The sequence below is a fragment of the Tympanuchus pallidicinctus genome, unplaced genomic scaffold (assembly GCF_026119805.1).
Source record: "Tympanuchus pallidicinctus isolate F22 unplaced genomic scaffold, pur_lepc_1.0 scaffold5, whole genome shotgun sequence".
Lineage (NCBI taxonomy): Eukaryota > Metazoa > Chordata > Aves > Galliformes > Phasianidae > Tympanuchus > Tympanuchus pallidicinctus.
Genome location: NW_026294769.1, coordinates 28304458 through 28327929, shown reverse-complemented (window position 1 = coordinate 28327929; position 23472 = coordinate 28304458). Strand labels below are relative to the sequence as shown.

At 38.8% G+C, this 23472-nt stretch overlaps 2 long non-coding RNA genes across 2 annotated transcripts; both read right to left on the bottom strand.

Moving 5' to 3' along the window:
- Nucleotides 1-7160: 7160 nt before the first annotated feature.
- On the bottom strand, nt 7161-11960 carry LOC128090819 (uncharacterized). Its single transcript, XR_008211101.1, has 3 exons — nt 11930-11960; nt 7900-7992; nt 7161-7822 (listed from the first exon to the last, which is right to left on the bottom strand). It is a non-coding gene; the product is annotated as an uncharacterized LOC128090819 (long non-coding RNA).
- Nucleotides 11961-11980: 20 nt separating this feature from the next.
- Nucleotides 11981-23043, bottom strand: LOC128090823 (uncharacterized). The gene is made up of 3 exons (XR_008211105.1): nt 22943-23043; nt 19562-19678; nt 11981-13436 (listed from the first exon to the last, which is right to left on the bottom strand). It is a non-coding gene; the product is annotated as an uncharacterized LOC128090823 (long non-coding RNA).
- Nucleotides 23044-23472: the final 429 nt, after the last annotated feature.

Genomic DNA, 23472 nt, shown 5'->3' with positions numbered 1-23472 from the left:
CCCCCCTCCGAACTCCGTTCCGCTCCATCGGCCCTCTCGGAAGCTCCGCGCTCCTCTGAAAGGAGGAAGGAAGGAGGAGAGGAGTGCGCAGAGGCGTTCGGAAACAGCCCTTGCCTCAGCGGGAGCCGAGGGAACCGCTTGCGCCGCGGGCACCCGCCCTGCCGCGCCTGCGTGTGTGCGTGTGCGAGCGAACCCAGCGGCGAGCGGGGCGCGGACTCAGCCCGCAGCGGGGTGCGGGAGGCAGAGGGGGGGGCGAGGGAGGTCGCCGTTGGGCGGCGCTGGCGGGGCGGGGCCGCGCGCCAGGCAATGCGGCGGGCGGGAAGGGGCGCTCGCGCCCGGCGGCGCGGGAGCGTGAAGCTGCGGAGAGGGGGAGGGTGGAGCCGTGCCCGTAGCGGCGGGGCCGCGGCTTCTCAGCACTCCGCGGTCGCGCGGTTAGCTGAGGCGGGATGATGAAAGGAGTGGTGCAGAGAGCACGCCTCGATGTTTGGAGCACAGAAACACAGAACGGTTTGGGTCGGAAGGGACTTTAACTCCCATCCAGTCCCACCCCGTGCCGTGGGCAGAGATGCCACCCCGCAGCTCAGCTGCCCGGGGCCCCGTCCAACCTGGCCTTGAGGGCCTCCAGGGATGAGGCAGCACAGCTTACATGGGCAGCTGTGCCAGCCCCTCACTGCTCCGTGAATAAAATCTTCCTAGGCTAACCTGAATTTCCCCACCTCTTTCCCCATCAATTTCAGGCTCCAGGCCTGAACATAGTACTCCAGATAGGGGCTGAGGAGGGCAGAGCAGAGGGGACAATGCCCTCTCTCTCTCTGCTGGTCACCCCTCTTCTGATGCAGCGCAGGATACAGTTGGATGTCCAGGCTGCAAGTATACACTGCTGGCTCATGTCCATCAGAACCCCCAGGTCCTTCTCCCCAAGGCTGCTTTCAAATGAGTAATTCTCTTGGTCTGTATTTGTATCAGGGATTGCTCTGATCCAAACGCAACAGCTTGCGCTTGACCTTGTTGAATCTTACTTAGTCCCTTCTGGCCCACTTCTAAAGCCTGTCCAGATCCCTCTGGATGGTATTCCTTCCTGTGTGTCCTGTGTATCTGAACGTCTACAGAGCCACTGCGGAAACTGCTCTTAGTGACACTACAGTTGTTCAAATATCTGGGGCTTAGAGTTTCAGAGAAACAATTCACCTACTACAGGCATGTCCAACCCATGAGCTTCATGCAGTCCAACACAGCTGGCAACGTGTCCCATCCCCTCTACACATTTCAAAGGCTATTGCTCTTTTCCATGGAGCACGCGTCTATCCCTCAGCAGCAGTCAAATGGTGCATTATTAACAATGTAGACTGAAACTAGGACATGGGGAGAGCAGTGCTGTCTTGAGTGATAGCAAGTAATGGTATGCATTTTGTTGCATTGGCTAAACACAGGGCTCTGAACAGTGAATGTTAGGAAGCCCAGTCGTGCTTTCCATTTTGATAAAGCAATTTGAAAATAGAATCATAGAATCCTTAGAATCGGAAGGGACTTTTGAAGGCCGTCTAGTGAAACTCCGCTGCAATGAACAGGGACATCCACAGTTCAGTCAGGTGCTCAGAGCACCCTCCTGCCTGCCCTTGAATACCTCCAGGGATGGGGCCTCCTACCCTGCTTGCTAAACTTGGACATTGTCAAATTTCCTGTTCAAGTGCTCTCAGGAGCTGGTACTCAAAAAATGACCTGTGGTGACGGATCCCAGAGAATTCAAAACCAGTTTTCCAGGCACCTCACTAGCTAGTTCCCTGAACAGCCTGAACTGATATCCTGGGTTGAGTATTTGGTAGCAGTTTTCATCTTTTCACTGAGAAATGTGAATTAAACCACTCCATGATCAATATGGTAAAGACAGTTACCAAACACTACTTCACACATGAGGTGTTCTCTGATCACAAATAAAAAATTTAGGAGAGCACATACCTGCATCTGCTTGCTAGTCAGAAGTGCATCTAAACCATTGTACTGTCTTGATTTGCTTGTTTTATGGCTTGTTTGGTTAGAAATAAAGCTAGAGTTTGGAATCTGTGTTCTGGTGGTCCTTAGGTCTTTTGTGTTCTGTTTTTATTTTTTAGTGTTTTCCATATGACTGTAGATGAGTTGACTTTCAGGGTTGTTTTTTTTTTTTTTTGTCAACTCAAGATTGCATGACTTTGTAGCTGTTTAATGAAAGGTATCTGTTCTCCTTTTTGTTTTTCTTCCAATTTTATTAATTGCTCTGTGTTTCCAGCCATTCTTCTCAGATCTCGTCTGCTGTTTCATTTTTCAGGCAGTTACTAGAATTTTGTTTTTTTTTCCCCATTCCTAACTGGAGTAGAAATCAAGCATTTATTGTGTTTATTAATTGTCACAGTCAAGAAAAAATACTTTAGTGCTACTGAAAAAAGGAAAAAATCAAAACAATGAAATTTATGTCTTACTAAAACAATTACCAATTTCTCTTTGAATGTAATAAATGGAGTAGGAAATCATATATTTACTCAATTTGCTTCTATGTAATTACATTTCACTTGGTCCTGTTTCACATCTGTGCAAACAAGGGCTGTGAAAGCCACACTATATGGGTTTTCTCTTGCATTAATAGTGTGTTGAGAATTTTTCTCTGTATGCACCTCGATTACATTCTCCATTCCATTAAGTGTCATCCATTATTGTATTTTCCTAGTACGTGTTTTAACAATATTTTTGAGAGAATATATTTTTGTATTCTTGCTTTCTCTTTTTCTTTTTTTAAAGATTGCACAGTCATCTTCTCCTGGATCACTTCCTATAGATAAACCATCATCTGCACCCATGTGCATCAACACTGGTTTATTTCAGTTATCTTCAGGCTATTTCTCATATAGCAAAATAGAAGTTCAATTTTAATTTATTACATTTGTAAGTGTCTGTGAAATGTACAGAATGTGGACCTTCTTAATAATTCCTACAATCACGTGAATCACCTTTTTTTTTTTTAAACAACATCTAAGATCTATCTTATTAAATAAAAAAATCTTTGTTCCTGTACACATTCTTTGTCGGTCTTCTCTGAAGAGTCAAAAACATTTGTGACACTTGTATCACTTTGAATAAGTAAAGGATTTTTATCATATTTCTCAAATTCTATATTAAAAAAATATTATCATAAATCTTTATTGGTTTCTTTTCTGCTTATTGGACTACTATAAACTCATAAATAAGATCGTTTTGATCTTCGTTGGTATGATCAGTCATTTAGTCAGAAAATACTGTACAGATGGATGGTTACAGCACTGAATAAAGTAAAAAAAAAAACCAACAGTTTTTATAAGCAGAATATACAGTACAAGTGTATGTAGAAACTTGGAACTTAGTATGAATGCTTACAAGTTGCAGAGATGCCCGTGACAAATACTTTCATTCCCTGCATAATCTCAAGCGGTCCTAGGGGCTGTAGTAGTAATAATGCTAAACTATGTGTAGATTATTTCAATGCGAAAATCATCAGTAAAATGTAAAATGAAGATTTTGTGGCCTACTTTTAAATAGTGATTTGAAAAACACAATGCAATACATAAACAGTCCTTCAGTACATTCATTTAGTTTTTGAGTGTTAAAATTGTGCAGCACGAGACATTTTGATGTGCTACAAGCTAATTCCACAACAGCACAAAAGCAAATGCTGTTGCCTACCATAGAGTATATTTTTGCACAGAATGAGAATTTGCTCTGACCAGTAGTGTTACTGTGCTCTTTATGTCTGATATAGTTTCCATGGAAATAAATAAGAGGAATTACTTTCTATGTGGCCCAAGACAATTCCTCTTTGCTCCATGTAGCCAGAGCAGGCCAAAATGTTGGACACCCATGACCTACTAGAAAGAAACACAAGCAATCATCGCAACACCCGTCTCCCACCTCTGCACTTTCATAAACCATTTGTGAGTTGCTAACCTGATGGCACAGCGTTCAGTGAAATGATTTGTGGGGAAATACAACTTTTAAAATGGCATAACCTGAGCATGTTGTGCTGGGCTTCTGAAATAGAAGACAAAAGTTCAAGATCACAGATCCAGTAAAAAGAACTGGGATTGAACCATACACATTATAGAAGGTAAAACTTAAGAATGAGAAAATGCAAGAACAGGAAAACACATCTCTAACAGCATGTCTGGTGGGCTGGTGTATATCATGTCACTTTGCATAATGGAAGCATTTTTTCAGTCTACTGGAAAATACCCTTCTGCAGGAAAAGTGTGACCAGGAACCAAAGATGTCCTGATTCTATGTCTGAATGAAACACTCTTCCTATGAAATTACCCTGTACCCAGCTAACTGAGATTAATAGTCAGGCTTTGAAGTAGATTCACTGTTTTTTATCTGATGTAGCAGGCTTTGGGTACTGTGGAACTGTTGAACTAGCAGGCTGTTTCCAGACTGTTTTCATTGTGGTAATATCTGCATGGAAAAAGAGACCTTTGTAGAATGAGCTTGTTGGTTTAGAACAAGTCCATCCTGCATAGCAGGAGTGTAGAACGACAAGTGCCACATTCTGCAGCCACTGGGAGATAGCAGGTAAGAAATGCTGAAGATCTGCTTCTAAGTATTTAAAGTGGTGACTAGTTATAACTTATGTATTTAAAAGTCAGGGTGTTCTTGTGCATTCGTGGTGTTTATAAAGTCTGTATGAGTTACAATGATATGAACATCATAATATTACAGCCTGTTATGAATAATTGCCATTATTCAAATTCCACCTTAGTCTTGCAGAAATTGTTGTCATACAAGGACGTAGATTTCCATGTGATATTTGGGGTTCACATGGGATTGGATCACATGGGGTTGTATATTTCATTGTGCAGATCTGGCAGGAGAAAATGAAGATACAAAATGTCCAGTATTTGGAAAGGGAATCACTGAGCCCACACGTCAGCAAGGACTGTCCGTGTCTCTGTAGAGTACAAGTGGATGTCCTGGAACTGAGGAGGACAGTCACTGAGCAGATGCTCCTTGTGGAGTGTGTTACCCATAGCAACCTGGCAAATTTCCCAGCACAAATTTACATGTGACTCAGTCATGTTCTTGCATTATTTATTCAACTCTGTATTTTCAAGCATCTACAGAACAGTAGAGATTAATGAGGAGGAACAGAACACAGGTGATGGAGATTGGTGGCATAACCTTAGGTACCACTGCATCAGCAGAAGTCTAGGCCATCTTGCCACCCCACCAACTGAGCTGTGCCAGTGTTTGCACCTGTGCTAGAAGGCATACAAGTCCTGTCTAGTGACAGAATGATAATAATACTGCACACCTTATTACTGACACTGTCTGACAATCTGTTTCTGTCTCCCGTGTCCTTTTCTAATATATACTTCTTGACATTGATGGGTTTTGCGTGCCAATTCTTCACTCATTTTTTTTCACTATTTCTTCCCCATATCACTAGTACTCTTTTGTTTTCCCTTTTCCTTCCTATCAGTTTTCTAAAACTCCTGAGTCTGTATGACATCCTTGTCTGATGCAAACCATGCGGGGAGTGAGAGAAGAAAGATGAATGCCACTTTCCAATGCCAAGTGCCAGAGGTATATAACAAAAACTTCAATGTCTTGCATCTTATATCATCATATTCCTGCCTTATGCATTTTTGACCCCTGTAATGTGGTACTGATGCTAGGTAGTGACTCAGGGGAGCAGCAGTATTAACTGTCATTCACAGAAACCAATGGAAAGAGGAAACTGAAAACAAGTGAGATGTCCCAAAGAAGAAAGAAAGTGCGCTGCAAGCATGTGGATCCTTCAACCCTGTCAAATATAGTATCAAATGAAGAATCACCTACTTTTACACTTTCATCTTTATCTTGGATATTTCTTGACCTTTGGGTGTCTAATAATAATTTATAAAAGCAATAGAAAACATTTAGGTGAATTACTTAATACATATTAGGTAGAAAACAAGCATAGGAGCAGCTCCGATTTATATTGCAGATTGTGCTAATGTTTTTACAGACACATTCCTAAGAAACAACTGATCCACAATGGTATAAAAGCTTATGAGTGACTGACCACTCAGAAAGATTTCTGACTCACAGATGAGGTATCTATTTGATTTACAGAGCACATGTACCAGCTGGTCTCATAACACCATTACAATGCCTTCCATTTAAGTCATATTTTATGTCTGATGCAGTTAACAGAAGAAACTGCCATTTTGTGAACTGTTTCCTTGGTGTCTAGTTTTGTTTGCTTAAGAAGGGTAGACAATTTTATTTTTTTCTTTAAATAAATGATCTAGTGTGAGAATGGGGTCACCGAATTACTGTGACATTTAACAAAACACAAAGGCAAACTTCCTAATAGCAGCTATCACCCTATCTACACTGCTCCATAACATAAATGATTTCGTATGCTTTCCTCCTCACGTCTCTTCCGTAATACAAGCAATATAAAATAAACACCATGGCAGAGAAGGACTTAAATTCTGCATTTGTAAGATTTTTATTTTTATTTAGGTAGCAGTTAATTTATGAGTGTTTTTTTAAACAATTGAATGTATATTGAGAATTGCATGCTGAAGGACATAGAGGTGGAGAGCTTTGTAGAGTGAACAAGTTGTACAGTTCTGAGCACAAGATTCTGTTCTGTGTTAATGGGGTTTTCTACACACTTGTTGGTAGCTACTAACTTTCACTTTTTAAATAACTGTATTAAATTTATTATATATATTTATATTAAATATAATTATTTTATATATCTATATTTAATATAAATTATTAATTTATGTATGTATTTAAATAACAAAAAATTGTATAGTGAAGGACACTTGCTGAATAATCTATTTTGCACATTTCAATCCTTTTCTCTATGGAAATTAGAATGTTTTTAGCCTGTTAACGCATTCAGTTTTGATCTTGAATTGAATAGGAACACTTGTTGAAACAACAGAAACAATGTTATGATAACGAAAGCAGAATTTGGAACTGCTCTTATCCAGAAGCAAAGTCATGAAAGATCACTGGAAAAAAATATCACCCCAAGAAAACATCACCACATTATTTGGACTGAGCAGGATTTGGGTTAGAGGCAGAAAGCCTCAGTGCTCTGTCAGAACTGTTAAATATCAGTGAGCGTAACCTGATTCAGAACAAGAAAGATAAGGGGAAGAAAGGGAGAAGTGTTTGATTTACTTGGAGGGAATAAACCAGCCTAGAAAACTAAAAAAGTTATCTTGAGTAGTTAATAGTTGAAAAAAACAATTATCTCAGATCCATGACAAACACAAAACCTTCATGATATGTCACGACTAATACAGAAGAAGGAATATCTCTTGTACCCACTTCTCTTCCCCATGCTGGCAGTCACTTTGATTTTATGAAGTATGGCATTGTTTTACGTTGTCAGGCATCCAAACTAGTTTCCATCTACTTAACTTCTAAACAAAGACATAAAGTAACAGCATACACAGAAATGGACACTGAACTTCTAGAGCTTATTCTTGCTTACAGCCTTTCCATCAGAGAAGAACAAGACTCACACATTGCCTCCCTACTCTGAAATGTAACTAACATGCATCAGCAAATTATGATACTGCTTTTGGCTGACATTTTTTGTTTCAGAGTTACAGGAGTGCTGCAGAAGATGGCAGTCCCAGATATTTTTCAAGAAGAGGAGGAGAAATAAAAAAAAAGGGGAAACAGCTAAGGATATGAGGAAGTCAAAGGGGGAGCACAAATCTGATGCTGGTCTGCATGGATCTGGTAGAGGCAGGGGGATTAGCTGGCTCCCCTCCCAGCTTAGACTGATCAGAGCTGTTGCCAGAGTCAGCGCCTGTGGAGAAAGGCCCAGTGCTTCCATTAAGGATCCTGGTTTTGCAGCAGTGGAAAACCCCATGGTGGAGCATACACCTTACCATCTGCATCCTCTTCTACTGGTGCAATTAGGGCTTGCGATTCAAATGGTTTGGTTTCTCTTTTGCTGTTGGAGTACAGCACACATTCCTTTGTTGGGAAAAGTATGCAAGGAAAAAGGGAGAAAAATACAGCTTCAGGATTATTTTAGGGGCTGCAGGAAGTGTCTTGCAGTGAGACACTTTAAAAGCACAAGCTATTTCCCTTCCTCAATGTGAATACATTAGGATGACTTGATTACAGAGGCAAAGACATTTACTTAACTTGATGGGGAGAAAATACCAGTTGAATGAAGGGATAATTAGTCCAAAGATGAAAAACCCGAATTGCCTATAACCAGAAGTTCAAACCACGAATCCGTTCAGATAGGCAATGATGTATGCATATTTTAAAGAGGGAGTGATTAACTGTTAGAGAAAACTAGCAAGACAACTAATGGATTCTTCATTTCTTGAAATCCTCAGGTGAAACATGAATGTCTTTGAAAGGTACACTTGGTCACACTAGTTAATTGGCTCAGAGCAAAATTAGCAAGTAACATTGTGTCCCGTTTTCTCTGGCAAGTCAAATTAGACGATTGTAATTGTTCTGTGTAGCTTGCCAGTCTATGAAATACTTCAAGTGCCAAAACCCTACATTAAAAGAAAAATTATGTTTTGAAATTGATCACTCCAAGTTTAAAATGGCAGAAATAAGATACTCTTCACTACGATCTCACCCAAAAGCCACTAAGTATACATAGGGCTTTCACTGATTTCTACTGGAGATAGTTTCATGCTGTGTTAGAGTTGAGTGTATCCTAATTCTCTTCAGGTGTAGAAATGTTTTATTCTGATAAATCCAAAACTCTTACTGTAAATTAACAGTCTAATTACTTAGAAGATGCAAACAAAACTACCTCTCCATTTAATTTGAAGGTAGTATAGAAAAAAAATATATATCCCGTAATAGATTAGACACAGCATTATTGCTGTCTGCGTTTGCTTTCCCAGGACTGGGTTTTGGAAAAAATGTAATTAATTAAGTGATTATTTCCACCAAGTGTATTGAAGCTTCTCCTATCTTTCCCAAATACTTGTATTTCAAAATTACAACTGTATCAGATTAAGATAGCTTGCTTTTAAAAGTGTAGGATCAAGTAGTTAACATACGCTTAATTATTATTATTATTATTATTATTATTATTATTATTATTATTTTTAGAGAGAAATAAAAAAAGTCAGACCTAAATTAAAATAATACATTACAAAGGCATTAAACAACAGTTGGGAAAACTGTTCCCACGTGGCAGCGGATTGGGAACTTGACAGGAAACCAGGAAACTTCATTCTATTCTTGGTTATTTTCTAAAAGGACATTACCTTGGCCTCTTCACTTCTTCTTCCTTCTTCTCATGGGACTTGCCCATACTGATGATAACCCATGCTGATGGTAACGCTGTACCAAAAGAGGCATATCTCCAGTTACATTGCCTTTCACAGAGAAATTTATGCATACACATACATACACACATATATAAAATGGGATCATATCTCTTTGTCATATTTCAGTATGAAAAAGATTAACAGTTGTAGGATTTAGTGACTACAGAGAAGTTTACTGAGGCATAAGCATATATACTGTAGGCAAAAATTATTTCCATCACATCAGAGATACCTGAGAAACCCTTACAAAACATCAGAATTCAGCATCATAGTTAAGGAAAGTTACAGTTAGTATTGTCAAAGAAGAATAATTAGCAATCATTTATCAGATCATCAGCCGTGTTTTGCTTGCATCACAGAAGGCCAACCATACCCTGGGTTGCATCAAGAGAAGCATGACCATTAAGTTAAGGAACTCTACTCTGCTCACATGAGACCCCAACTGGGGTACTGCATCCAGATCTGGAGCCCCCAGATCAACACAAGAACGTGGAGCTGCTGGAACGGGTCCAGAGGAGGGCCATGAAGATGATCAGAAGGCTGGAGCATACCCCTACGAGGACAGGCTGAGAGAGCTGAGGCTCTTCAGCCTGGAGAAGAGAAGGCCCTAGAGGGACCTTATAGCAGCCTTCCAGTACCTGAAGGGAGCCTACAAGAAAGCTGGGTAGGGACTTTTTAGAAGCGCGGGTAGCAACAGGATGAGATGAAATGTCTTTAAACTGGAACAGGGTAGATTTAGACTAGATATTAAGAAGAAATTCTTTACTGTGAGGGTGATGAGACACTGGAACAAGTTGCCCAGTGAGGTTGTGGATGCTCCCTCCCTGGAAGTATTCAAGGCCAGGCTGGAACAGGGTTTTGAGCTACTTGGTCTAGCAGGTGGTGCCCCCACCTATAGCAGGGGCTTGGAACTAGATGACCTTAAAGATCCTGTCCAACCCAAACCATTCTATGAGTCTGATTTTGTCTGCAGAAGTCATTCCCCTGTATAAATATTTTGAATAATCCCTTGAACACATCCAAATTAATAATTCTGGCTTTTGGAAGAAAAAGTTCCAGGAAGGGTTAATAGATTTGAGCTATTTTGTGTGTGTGTGTGTGCATGTGTGTGCGCACGTGTGTATGCACACAGTCTTCAACAAATTCCCCTGTTCCAGTTTTCTAAATTTTTGAGGACTGCAAAGATGAATGCATCAAAGAGATGACAAGCAGAAAATACTGTTAAGATAAAATAATTTTGGTAGCACCAGGTGAACAAAAGTGCCAAAAATAGAGATGCAATTGCTACAGCATAAAAGAGGCATGACACAATAGATATGGAAAAAAAAAATAATTCATAATCATTCTGCCACAGTAGGAAGTTATAGTAGTCTGAGGAAACATTTGAATTTTCCATTTCTGAAGTGCTTGTGTAAAAGAGGGAAATTGGAAGATATCCATAGGATATATCTGCCAAGCACTAGAAAGATGACTTGCTGTGGTGTACCACATCTCCTAGACAGACTTTGTCTAAGGAACATTCCTTCTGCACTTACAGGATTATCAGACTTTATGCCCAAGCATGTTTTTTTTACCGTCTTGCTTGATTAAGGTTCTCCCAACTGTTTGTGCCCCCAGTACGTGTGTACATTTTGTAAACTGCACGTCATATCAATGTAGACTGTGCAGTCAAAATCAGGTTGTGTGCTTCAATGCTATGCAAGTTGCATGTATTATGGGAAACATAACTATATTATTGTAAGTAACTCTACCTTATTGTAAGTTATGTGAATTATTAGTCCCATGAAAATAAGTAAGTGCTACATATGCTTGGTTTGAGCTGTTTATATTTTATGGGTACCATCCATCAGAGACACAGAAACCATACAAATACTTCCAGCAGCTGTGGCTGCCAAATTATGTAGAGCAAGTGAACATTGCTCAGTCTCTGTGAGTTCAAAGAGACTTAATAACAGTCATGCCTTATGGTCAGCCCAAGCATTACTCATTCTGCTTTGCCTAATGCATATTTTGGATTTAAATACCCACTGACTTCTCTGCCAAAGCCAATAGTGGTATAACTACAGATGTGTTGGCAATATAGCAAGCCTTTTTGCTTGATATGTGCTGTGATTACAAAATAAGGTAGGGTTACATTAATAGTTTATTGTATGTCTGCAGCATAATTTGTAAACTTACTGTCTGATTATTTTATCTACTAGCAACTAAACTAATCTGTATTTATTGCTCAATCATGATTTATTACTCAATGAATTTGAAATGGATGGCTAAGAGTCATTCTCTGCTTTTTGGCTTCTGCAGATTTATTTCTCTTCCTGTCTTGTTTTGATATGAATGCAGAGAGATGGTCTTGGAAAAGAAATAAATTCTGAAAATAAGACCTTCTTTCTGGAAAACCATAGAGGATTTACACAATGAAGATATCAACCATCTTACTACAACATTGACAAATACATAGACAGGCCAGGAATGACAGTGCAATGCTATAATAGGATGAAAAGTAGTGCAATAATAGCAGAGTGGCAAAGTATTTGGCTGCAGCAAATGAGAATGAGCCCAAGTGCAGCAGCCACAGATGCAGAAACAAAGAAAGAGCTGCTTACCCTTGGGAGGCCACAGGTAGGCAAGGATCTCCAGAAAGAGATACCCTTACCTCCACTGTCAACCATTAAATGAGGTCTGGGGAGGGGTGGATCCTGGCTCCACCCTTTCCAGTCACTCAGGGGCATTGCTTGCACCTGAGCTCCCCTTGGTTGGCCCTGTCTTCTCACCAGATTCTCAATCACTGGTTCAGGCCATGACTTAGCATTTCCACTGACATGAATGCAGAGATAATAATGCTACACATTATGACAGTACTTTCTCAGTTTCAGTATTTGTATGTAACATGAGGGAGGAACTGATAAGGAGAATAAAGGAGAACTGTAGTATTATCAACTACTATAGGCTTTTCTGTCCTAAGTATCATCTCTCCTTAAATCAAACACTGTTAGCCATTGCTGATGTTCATTCCCATTTAATGGAGATAAGTGCAAATAAAGCAGATGTGTGGTAGATTGTTTCTGAATTTTGACTTTCAATTCTCTGAGCTTGTCAAAGGCAAAATAAGATATTCCACATTCTGTTGGGAGAGTGCTGTGTATAATGGTGACATTAACTGAAATGATATTGGGATTATTTAAGCGTATCTTTAGTTATATTTTTCTTCAGACTAACTTCAGCAGTTTCCATATTTGCTCCCATTATTAGTAAGGTATGTGGGTAGTAGTGGATGTAGAAGAAGTTTTTGGGGGTATTCAGCCTTATGTCTTGTCATATTTGATAAAATGACAGCAGGCCAATTCCTATGCGTATTTAAACAAATCTAAGTGCTGGCTCCATTCCACCTCATTAAGCTTCAGTCTATTGCATTGTTGCTTTTGGCTTCTGTCATCATGGTCCATCACTAGTTCTGCCTGCCAAAATATGTGTCTTAATCCCTCTTAGCTGGCCTGGCTTTTAAATTTATGTTATCATTGGTTTCTTTGTATTTTAATCCTTCTTTGCTTTGCAGAGAGGACTGGTTTTGCCTCCACTTTAAGGTCTTGTCTTTGTATCCTCTCCTACTGCAGTCTTTGTAATGCAGGTCTTTGGTGTCTTGTCTTTCCACTCTTACTTCTCTTCTGTCTTTTGCTCTGCCGTCTTTCTGGCTAAGAGATTCCCATATTCTCAAACCATATATTTTCTCTCAGTGTTCTCCAAGGCAGCCCACTGAGGTACAGTCTTGCATCTGTTCTGGGAATTCTCTATAAACATACATAAAAATATTCCTCAAGCTCTTCTTAAAAATTCTCCTTTCAAAATTCTTGGCAGTAAATAAGCCATGTATGCTGGGATCCTTCACCAACATATTCCTTTGTATCCATCTGCGTGCTTTTATCTAGTAATCTCTTTTATTCCTCTTTGGCAGAAAAATCCACATTTCTGTTCTGTATTTGTATTGTATCTTGCAAAAATAGTCGAGGCCCACATATAGAGTATCAAAACAGTGTGGTAAAATAAATCACATACTATAATATTGATGAGCCTAAATTTTTATTACTTCCTCTGTTTTTACTGGACTCCAACACCCTGTGAAATAAATCAGTAAACATCACGTCAATATATTTACTTAAAACTAGTGGCAGGGTTAGGAGATTGCAGGATGGTGTATTTGTGCTAGTTCCTATGGAAGAAAAACTGATCAGCTCGAATCAAAATACAAGAATACTTGCTTTGTGAGTTACCTTCACACAGTTAAATCAGCTTCAACAGTTTAGACCTTCAAATAACTATGGCCTTCAAACCGTGCTTGGCTTTGTTTTTGTTTGAAATCTGTGCTGTAATTATGAGGCTCTTCTGACATTTGCTTTGAGTTACTGCCAAGTATTGGATAGAAAAATCCCTTTTAAAAAAATACAAGTCTTCTGAAGCAAAATTCTGAAGCAAGATTGTAGCTTCTAATATCAGTGGAATGTATACATTTTGTATAAAGTTTAACAGAAAACCAAAGGATTTCATCTGGAAATGGGAGGACCTTCTAGATTTGTTTGCTGTCTAAACAAGATTTTCCACAGTAGAATTCCTTTTTCCTTCCTTCGTTTGCTTTAAATCATACTCCAACTGTTTTTCATTAACAACACAAATAACCTCCCCTACAAGTTTTGTTCACAAATTTGGTTCTTGTAGTGAAATCACTTAATAAATCTTCAGTTCCAAATGACTTTTCCTGCTTTCTGCACAACCCAATTTATCTGCTATGCATCTGCTATATTTTATAGCCCTTATTTGGGTTATATCTTTCAGATCTCTTTGAGCTAGTGTGACCTCAGAGTCTACAGACTGTACCTTCCAAACTACATTATCCTTATAAGACACAATTACTCCTGTTTTTCCTAGTGATTTAGGCTGATGTTATGTTTTCTCCTACACCTATCACTTTTCACATTTGCTACTGTGGGAAGGAATACACATTCTTTAATAGCGCATCACAAATTTCCGTGTCTGTAGATAGTTTCCCTCTGCATCTTTGAAGCTGTGATTCTCAACTCTCACTTGTTAGTACTTGCTGGGGGACAGTAAGACAGAAAATAACATAAAATCCAAATGACATTTTTTATACCCAGCTAGTATTTGTCACAGGACACTTCTGCCTGCCTTAAATGAGGCCAGTGAAAACATATTGTATGATTTGTAAGGCAAATATATCCATACTATGATACCCTGTGTTTACTGTTTACAAACACAAGTAACTTTCTCGGTCCAGCATAGCTTTTTAGATATGTTTTCGCAAACTCAACCACTTCTGTTACAAATGCCACATCCACCATAGCAGTTGAACCCACTGAGTTTGTGCAGGAAGTGTTATCATTCAAAGCATAAATTTTATTAAGTTCTTGTTCTTTTTTTTTTTTTTTCCCTTTAATGTCTGGTGAAGATTGTAGTTAACCAAGAAAATTCCCATCTCTCTTTCTGTTGAGCTTTTAACAGTGATGCAAAGCAATGAAGACAGAGAAAGCCACCAAGTACAAAATCTAGCAAAGAAAAATTACTTCAGAAGCAGTCTTCTGAGAACAACAGAGGGCAGACAGTTGCCTCTGAAAGGAACTTTAGGGCTAGAGAAAGGTTCTGCTAAATCTGATCTACTGGGTAACAGAGAACTGTATTTCAGACAAGATTCAAAACAGTAAAGATAAAGGAGTAGTAAAGACACTGCTTTTACTGTTGCGGTAATCTTGGATCTACAAAAACAACGTAGCTGACAAACCATGTTTTTCAATAGTATAACACAGAACACGGGCATGTAGAAGTTTACCCTTGATTGACAGGAATAGAGATTGTGAACAGAACAGACATCTCTTTGCAAGTGAAGCAAAAATAGACTTAGATGCACCCACTGTGTTTGTACCCACTTATGACACTGATGTCTCTCTTACTGCTGAAGAGTGCCATTTCTCATCAGTCCTGATAGCTTTTAGTCCTGTCAAGACTGCTACATCTTTCTGGGGAAAGGTGCTAACCTTTATTGTGTTTGAGCTAGGGATATTATTTTCCCTGTTGCAGCCACCTATATAGAATCATGGAATGGTTTGGGTTGGAAGGGACCTCAAAGATCACCTAGTTCAACACCCATTGATGGGTATATATTCATACATATTCCCATAGATGGGATATATTCATACATATGAATATATAAATCTGAGAATGAGCTGTCTGTGTCTACACCAAATAACTGAGCTTAGTCTAAAAGAATTTCCTATTAAATGTATTTAAGTAATAATTAAACTTGTTCTCCATTGGCTATGAAATTAATCATTTATACCTTTATGTTTGTAATGGGATATGCTAACTTCAGACTGACATTTGTTCTATGATTAACTCTAATGACAATAATAGTAACACACTCTTCATTTATGAACTTCTGCTTACCAGTAGCATAGCAGTAGAATATGACCAACTATAAATGCTATAGGAATTTGTAGGAAATAGCTGTTGATAGAAGGTTATAGACCATATAAAAGCCATATTGGAAAAAGAGAAAGGAAGGGAAGGGGAGGGGAGGGGAGGAGTTTGCATTATTTCAGTTTGTGCTTCTCTTTTGGCAGCTTCTGCTCAACTCATTCAAAGGTTAGTGCTCAGTGAGATCCATGGGGACTGAGGTCCAATAGATGGATATTTATAATGTGGGAAGATCCTAGACCCACTTGTCATCATGACAAGCTCTGAACAGATCACATATATTGGCTGACACGTATGCATGAGAAAAATTTCCCTGTCACCTTGCATGGATGTGGATGTCTATGAAATCTCAGTCATTGAGATGGTAGAGATATTGGTTTTTGTACATTATGACTTCTAATACGACAATCACTGTTTTCTCAAAAGAATCAATAATGAAATTCTGCTGATCTTTTCGTTTTTTTTTCTTTTTTCTTTTTTCTTTCTTTCTAATTTTTCCTCTTCTGAAGGAGAAAGAGATGCAGAGGATGAGACTTCCATCTTAGAAAGTCTTTGACATAAGTGTTGTCACAAGAGATTATTATTTTTCTCTCCAGCAGCAAAGCATTACTTAAGCCAGGAATATGAGAGATTTAATTGTTGGTGCCAACAATCATGCTTGCTCTGCTGATTGATATGTAACTTGCCATTGTTGCTGAGGACACAGAGACCTGCTTTGACCAAGCACAGTTCTCATGACTGATATTATCCAAGAATGTACTGCTGGAATTGGATCAGTTTGGATTCCCAGCAATAGACACTTTACATAAGCCAATACATGGATGAAAAATTACTGGTGTTGTACAGAAATATTTTGAGTTTGCTTACACACATTTGCATTGTTTAATGACTGTTTATGTAAGGACAAATGCAAATGAGCATACCCTGCGTAATTAATCTAGGCACCACTTGACATTTGAGTTCAAGACTAGCTTATTAAGACACCAACTGGCATTGTTTGTAGCCATTCTTTCTCCAAGTATCTCCCAAATATATGTTAAAAATAAAATAATAAGACTGTTGTCAGTATCAAAATATAAGATTAGAAGAATATTTCAGTACTAATACACTGGAAAGATGGTTTTCAAGTTAGCAGTATTATAGGGATGGCCTTTTCTGCACTTATCACTTGTCACGATTTAGAAATAGCCTGTAGAAATGAAAAATGGCTATTTCAGGTGGTGGGTGAATGTTAGTCCATCACAAGTTTTGCCCTTTTTAGAGACAGTAACACTAGTATTCCATGAGCGTAACGAACACTAAGAGCCCATCAAGCTATTTTTCTAGGATACATGCTAAGAGGAAAGATATGCTCTACTGCATTTACGAGTATGTGTTACCTCAGTGGTACTGTATTTTGGTTTAGTTATTTTCCAAGTGTCACATTGACTAACAAGTTGTATTCTTTCTCTAAAAATCCTGAGTTAGGATTTATCCCCTTACATAACAGTTCTAAAAAGAAGTTGTATAAAATCCACCTGTTTGATAGTTCTTTACTGCCTGGAACTACCCAGTACTACGGCACTATCCCCTTATTTTACTTGCACATATTCGGAAGCTTCTTCTAAGGGAGTCACTTCCAAATGATGACTCCCTTAAGAATAACCACAAGGATTTTTTTGTAAACCCTCACTTTCTCCATTGCTTAAAGAAGTATAAAATATAATTATTCCATAGTTATGGCACAAAGTTTGACATTAGATAAAAGTTTATTTTTCAAGACTTACAAGAAACAGCTTTCCTGGTCCTCAAATATTACCACCTACTTCATCTTCCCCATGCCCATGAACAAGTTCCATTGGAAATTCTTTGCTCGGAGTGGTGAGGTGCTGGCACAGCTGCCCAGAGAAGCTGTGGTGCTCTGGAGGCACACAAGGCCAGGTTGGATGGGGCCTTGGGCAGCTGGTGTGGGGGCAACCCTGCCCACGGCATGAGGTTGGAATGAGGTGATCTTTGAGGTCCTTTCCAACCTAGGCCACTCTATGATTCTATAATTCTTAATTGATTTAATCTAGATCTTTCTTATTCTCATGGGTTTTAGGAAAAGATTAAACCATTAGACTCAGGTGAAATTAACCTTTTGTTAACTACATTAGGTGGGAGAAAGTATCAGCCCTCAAGCAGTTATAGAAATTGATTTTCTCAGCACCATGACATTTAAATAACACTGCTCCTGTTAGAGCAAGTTTTTCTTAATGCAGCTGGTAGCATTCTTTTTTCTCTCATCACTGGGATTTTTTTTTAGCATGCTGTATTTCCTGTAATAAAATAACTGGTTCTGAATCTACAATGGGTGCTCTGAAAGTAATGCTTCCTATTTTATTCTGCTGGCCCACAGCAGCAGATGTGGATGCTGGTGGTATGACAGTATAGACTGTACCTTCCCACCAATATTTCATTTTATTTGTTGCTGTGAGACAGACACCAGCAGAGGGGCAGTCTGACAAAACAACACGCTTTGTCACGGAAGTGTGCGTGAAGCAAAGGCGTATCGCTGAATTCCTCCATGAGGAGTTCATTGATGTTGCTGAATGTTATGGAAACCAAACAGTGATGTGAGCACAGTGAGGCAGCAAGTAATGTGTTTCAGCAATGGCAACAGTGGCAATGTGTCACCTTCACTGGTGCAGATTTCGACAACCGTGGCATGAAGGCTGCTGTTATTTTTTTTCTTTTCATCTTATATTTTTCACTGGTGAAAACACATAGCTAAAAGTGGTGACTGTGTTGACAAATAGTGCTTTGTAGCGGAGAATTTATCGAATAGTATTATCATGCTCATTGTATTTGTTGTAATTTCCATGGTAATAAATAGGGGGCATTACTTTTGGAGCAACCTGTGTACTTTGTTGTAGAAATTGGAATCAGATCTCTATAACTTTATTCCTGGCCAGACAAGGATATAGGATTATAGCGATTTGTGTAGAGAGCCAACTTTTGCTACTGTTGTCCCAATATCCATTAGCTGTAATTGCCAAACTGATTGATGCACTTGACAAAACAAATGGATTACGTAGAGTATCAGCCAAAATTTTTGTAACCCACAAGGTTATAGCAGAACTTTCACTCTGCTTATCTATCTCTTCCTGACTTTTCTTTGCCCTAAAAACACTCAGACTTATACATAAGTTCAGCGTTAAATACATGGAAGAAGAGCTCAGTGGCGTGATGGGATAAATAATGCTGCTGCACCATTTCAGTACAAATGCATCGATGCATGTAATCAACGAGTTGATACTCAACTGTTTCAGCCCTCACTCTGAGCAGATTGAGTGGAAGCCAGCTCCAGTTTGGGCGCTCCGTAGCACTGGGCCTTACTGGAGATAAATTTTTGTTTATGTAAATTCTCTATCACTAAATCACAATCATTTATCTTTAGATTGTTCAGAATCACAGAATCATAGAATAGAGTCATAAAATGATTTGAGTTGGAAGGGACCTTTAAAGATCCTTTAAAGTCTAACCCCCTTGCAATGAATAGGAACATCTACAGATAGATCCAGTTGCTCAGAGCCTTGTCCAGCTTGACCTGTGTAGGTGTCAGCATAGTGACAATGTAACTTCTTTATCTGAATAAACTAATAACGCATTTCCTGTGGGCATTTCCATTTTACTTTCCACACAGGAGTGGTAATATGAGTGACAGAACTGTCTATACTGAACAGTGCTTTGGCTTTACATAAATGCTCACAGTTTGGTTAAGGAAAAGCAATACTAACCTTAACTTCAGTAAGTGAGATTACAAAAATGGAATAGTTAAATCCACATTTGGGGGTAAGATGACAGTCAGGATGGGCATTTTCTTTCATTCTGTTCTATTCTATTCCATAGAATACCTATTGCAATGAAAGAAAATAATCTACATGATTTCCACTGCTTGCTTTTCAGTGACAGGTTAGAAAGAAAAACTAGAGATGTGGTTTGAAAGGTCTGAAAGCAGATGACAAGCCATCAAACCTAATGGACTGGAAAATATAAAAGGACCAGGTGTCAGTGTGAGAGAATAGACTCATTCTGAAAGGGATCAGATGATGGCTAAAGAGAGAGGAGAGTAGCTATGAAAAAAACCAAACATCAAAATCAAAGAAATTACTGTTTGATAAAAACAGACTTAGGGAACACACCAGTTATAAGCCTGAAATTTGAACACGGATATGAAAGCAAAGAAATATGCTCTTAAGGGATTGGATGTATCGTGACTGTAGGAGTTGATTTTGTGAAGGATGAGTGGCAAAGATGGTAGGATGGAGAATATTGAGACTTTGAAGGAGAGGATGTGGTAATAGAAAGAATGGAAAGAGAAGAAGCAGATGCAGTTTGCTCAGAAACTCAGAGAGAAGATGTAGAAGAGAGGAGCTTGATAGATCAAACAATTGGGTTAGGGCTAAGAACAAGAAGCAAAGGAAAAATGGACAAACAGCTTTAAATAAACATGAAGTGATGGGATAAGCTGCTGTTACAGATGGTCTTCCTAAGGTGTGCATAAGGTTCCTTGTCAGGTCATGAGGACACCAAAGCCCCTTATTTCTATGAAAGCAGGCCACATGTTGGAATGGTTTCATGTTAGATATTCAGTTTCATAAGCTGACATGAAAGAAAGTAGTTGTACTGACATACTGCATCTGATTGCAGGAGAAGAAAAATCATGTGACACGTCATTCACTAGGTGGTACTTTGTATGGAAGAAGACAAAAACACATTGTTATTCAAGGATGATGTCATAGAAATAATGTAAGAAATAATGTTTTGTGGGAACATGTTACATATATGCATGTGCGCGTATTTGTTTAGTAGCATGGGATTTAGCAGCTCTGATGCTGAGTGGAGAAAATGTCAACACTTCTGTGGCTATATAACAAGATTCTTATTTCTCGGAGTTGTATGTGTATTTGAAATTAGATCAAAGGAACATAAATTCTTTTAGAAACCTTCGTATAACAAATCTATCAACTGAGTTTGGTCAGAAAACCTGTGTCTGAGAAACAACTTCATAACTCCATAGAGGAAAGGTGCCGGTGCAAACACTCTGTAAGGAAAGTGAGAGCATCATATTAGCTGGTCTCTTCCTACTGGAAGAGGCTTTAAAAGTTTCTTAATCGTTTGCTTTTGTAACTTCAGATATATTGCTTTCATTTTTCTTTTGCTCTGTTGTATTATCTATTTGTTCCTCCCTGAGATTTTCAATGTTTGGTGATTTTTTTTCCCTCCTAATCATCTTTTATCTTATACTCTATAATTACTTCAAATATTCCAAGATAATACAGTTTTATCCACCAAAAATCGCATGTCCAGAACATGACAGCAACACGTGCAGCAGCAGAATCCAGTATAAGGCAGGACTTGTTCAGAAACACACAACTGTGCTGTCTAATTCAGTCAGTTCCAAAGCTCCACACATTCCAGGCTCTGGATTTTGCAATGTAGTTTAGACAATATCACTGCAAGAGCTTTGGTTGTGTACAGAAGTAAACATCCATGGCACACTTTGCCACAGAAGCAGACAGCACAGTTACGTCAAGAAAATGAGAAAGAAATTCCTAGTAAGCTCTGAACAAAAAGAAATAGATAGCTTCTATTTATGTTCTGTACCAGAGAGGACAGATAACTCACATGCATTTAAAAAATGAAAACAATTTCTAGTGTCAGTATTCTTTGGCTGTGTCATTGTAATGCCTCTTAAAGGCAAGGCCATTAATCGTACTTACAGTGAATGATGGTTGTTTCAGCTGTAAGAGTGAGGTCATTGATTTATGGAGGTAATAGCTGCATTTGGGAGCAGGATTTGAAGGAAGAAAGCTAAGATTTTTGCATAACATGAACATACTGGTCTTCCTTCAGAACAGGATTTTTTAAATTCTGGTGCTAACACTATTTGTGGAGGCCATTAGTTCCAGCTGAAAAGCAGGACTGATGGTGAAGGAGAAGATAAGAAAAAGGGTGGAGAAGGGAATCAGATGTCAGAATACAGAACGATTTAGATTGTGAACTGGTGCTAACATAACGTTAGTTCCAAGATAATATAACAATCTGATTTTAGTTAACGAATACAGGAATCTGTGGAAAACATTTTTATAAAACAACTAGTAGCAACATGCCTTACTGTTCATTTCAGTCTGAATCCTTATGAGTCAGAACTAAAAGATGCATAACTAATAATGCCTCTTTCAAGTGAATGACCAGGTTTTTATGAGGAAGGCTGGCATTTTGTATTGTCCTGAGAGGACTCTGGCCAAACACTGACAACCTCTTTCCTGAAGCGGCATAATTACAATGATAAAAGATACAGCTGAACATCATTTACAGTGTAAGATTGATATCATCGTTGGAATCTGTAGATTTAAAGAGAGCAAAGTATTTTCTCTGTCTTTGAAAAAAACATGCAGTGAGGTTACCATTTCTCATAATCCCCCCTTTAGATACCCCAAACCACCATTACAGTTTGGGATCTATACAAAATTTCAAATGGTTCAATTCGTCTCTATTATCAAAGAGATATAAGAAGAGATACTAACATCTATTTTTAATACATTGTCATTTGCCAGATTTTACTCTCTAATGTAAAAGGCATGAGAATGGGATATCATCTAATTAAAGATTTTACTTAAAGTACGTAGATGAGGTGAAATCATATTGTCAAAGCAGTGAGCTGTTGATTGGGACTTAAGTACCGTGGGAAATATCACTGTTCCTAATGGTTTAGGATATCTAAAATCAAAATGAGGCACAGCTGCCTAAATCTGTCTCAGGACTAAGATGCTGAATAGGACTAGGCTGTTAAATTCTTGCTTTAATCTAGTATCTGGATTTTGAGGCCCATTAACAGTTTTTGAAGTGCTTGTACACAGAATGTCATTATTAGCAGTTTCAGAGGACAATGCCTAAAAAAAAAAAAAAAAAAAAAAAAAAAAAAAGTCAGTGAGAGAACTATAATGTTATCTTGTTTGATCTTAAAAACGCCAAATATGTTGTTTATTTCTGTGCCTATAATGGTTACAGTTGCAGTGATCGCTTGTGTAGGACAAGCAAAGGCAATGACAGAGCCTTTTCCTAGGATGCATGCACTCTAGAACAAGATGATTAAATAAAGAAGACTAACTTACCCCTTCAGATGACTGACAACAACTCAAAACAAGTACAGCCTCAGTGAGGTGTAACTCCTTTGGCTTCTAACCCATAAATGAGAGAGGAAGAATGGCTCTAGCTTCCACCCCTTCCAGTCACTCAGGTGCATTGCTTGCACCTGAGCTCCCTGTGTTAGCCACACCTGGTGTTCAACCATTGCTTCAGGCTGTGTCCTGGCGTTTCCACTGCAGCTCATTATGCTGATTCTTGCCTGGTGTGCAAAGCTCTCCCATCATGATCCTTTACCCCAGTGATGCAGAGCAGTCACTTCTCGTGGTGCTGGAGCTGTGGCTTCAGTTGTAATGTGAGGTTGTCTTGTACTGACGTCTGTGTTAGTAACAGTGCTTTCAAGTAACATAATTTGCTGGTTTGTTTTACAAGCTGTTTTACGTCAAGACACAGGACAAAGACCAACAATAAAAGAGAAGAGCCATAGACAAAAGTTGGTTGGTAGAAACAGGCAAGTGTTTTTTATTTCTTGTGGCACAGCATTAGGCAGACAACCCAA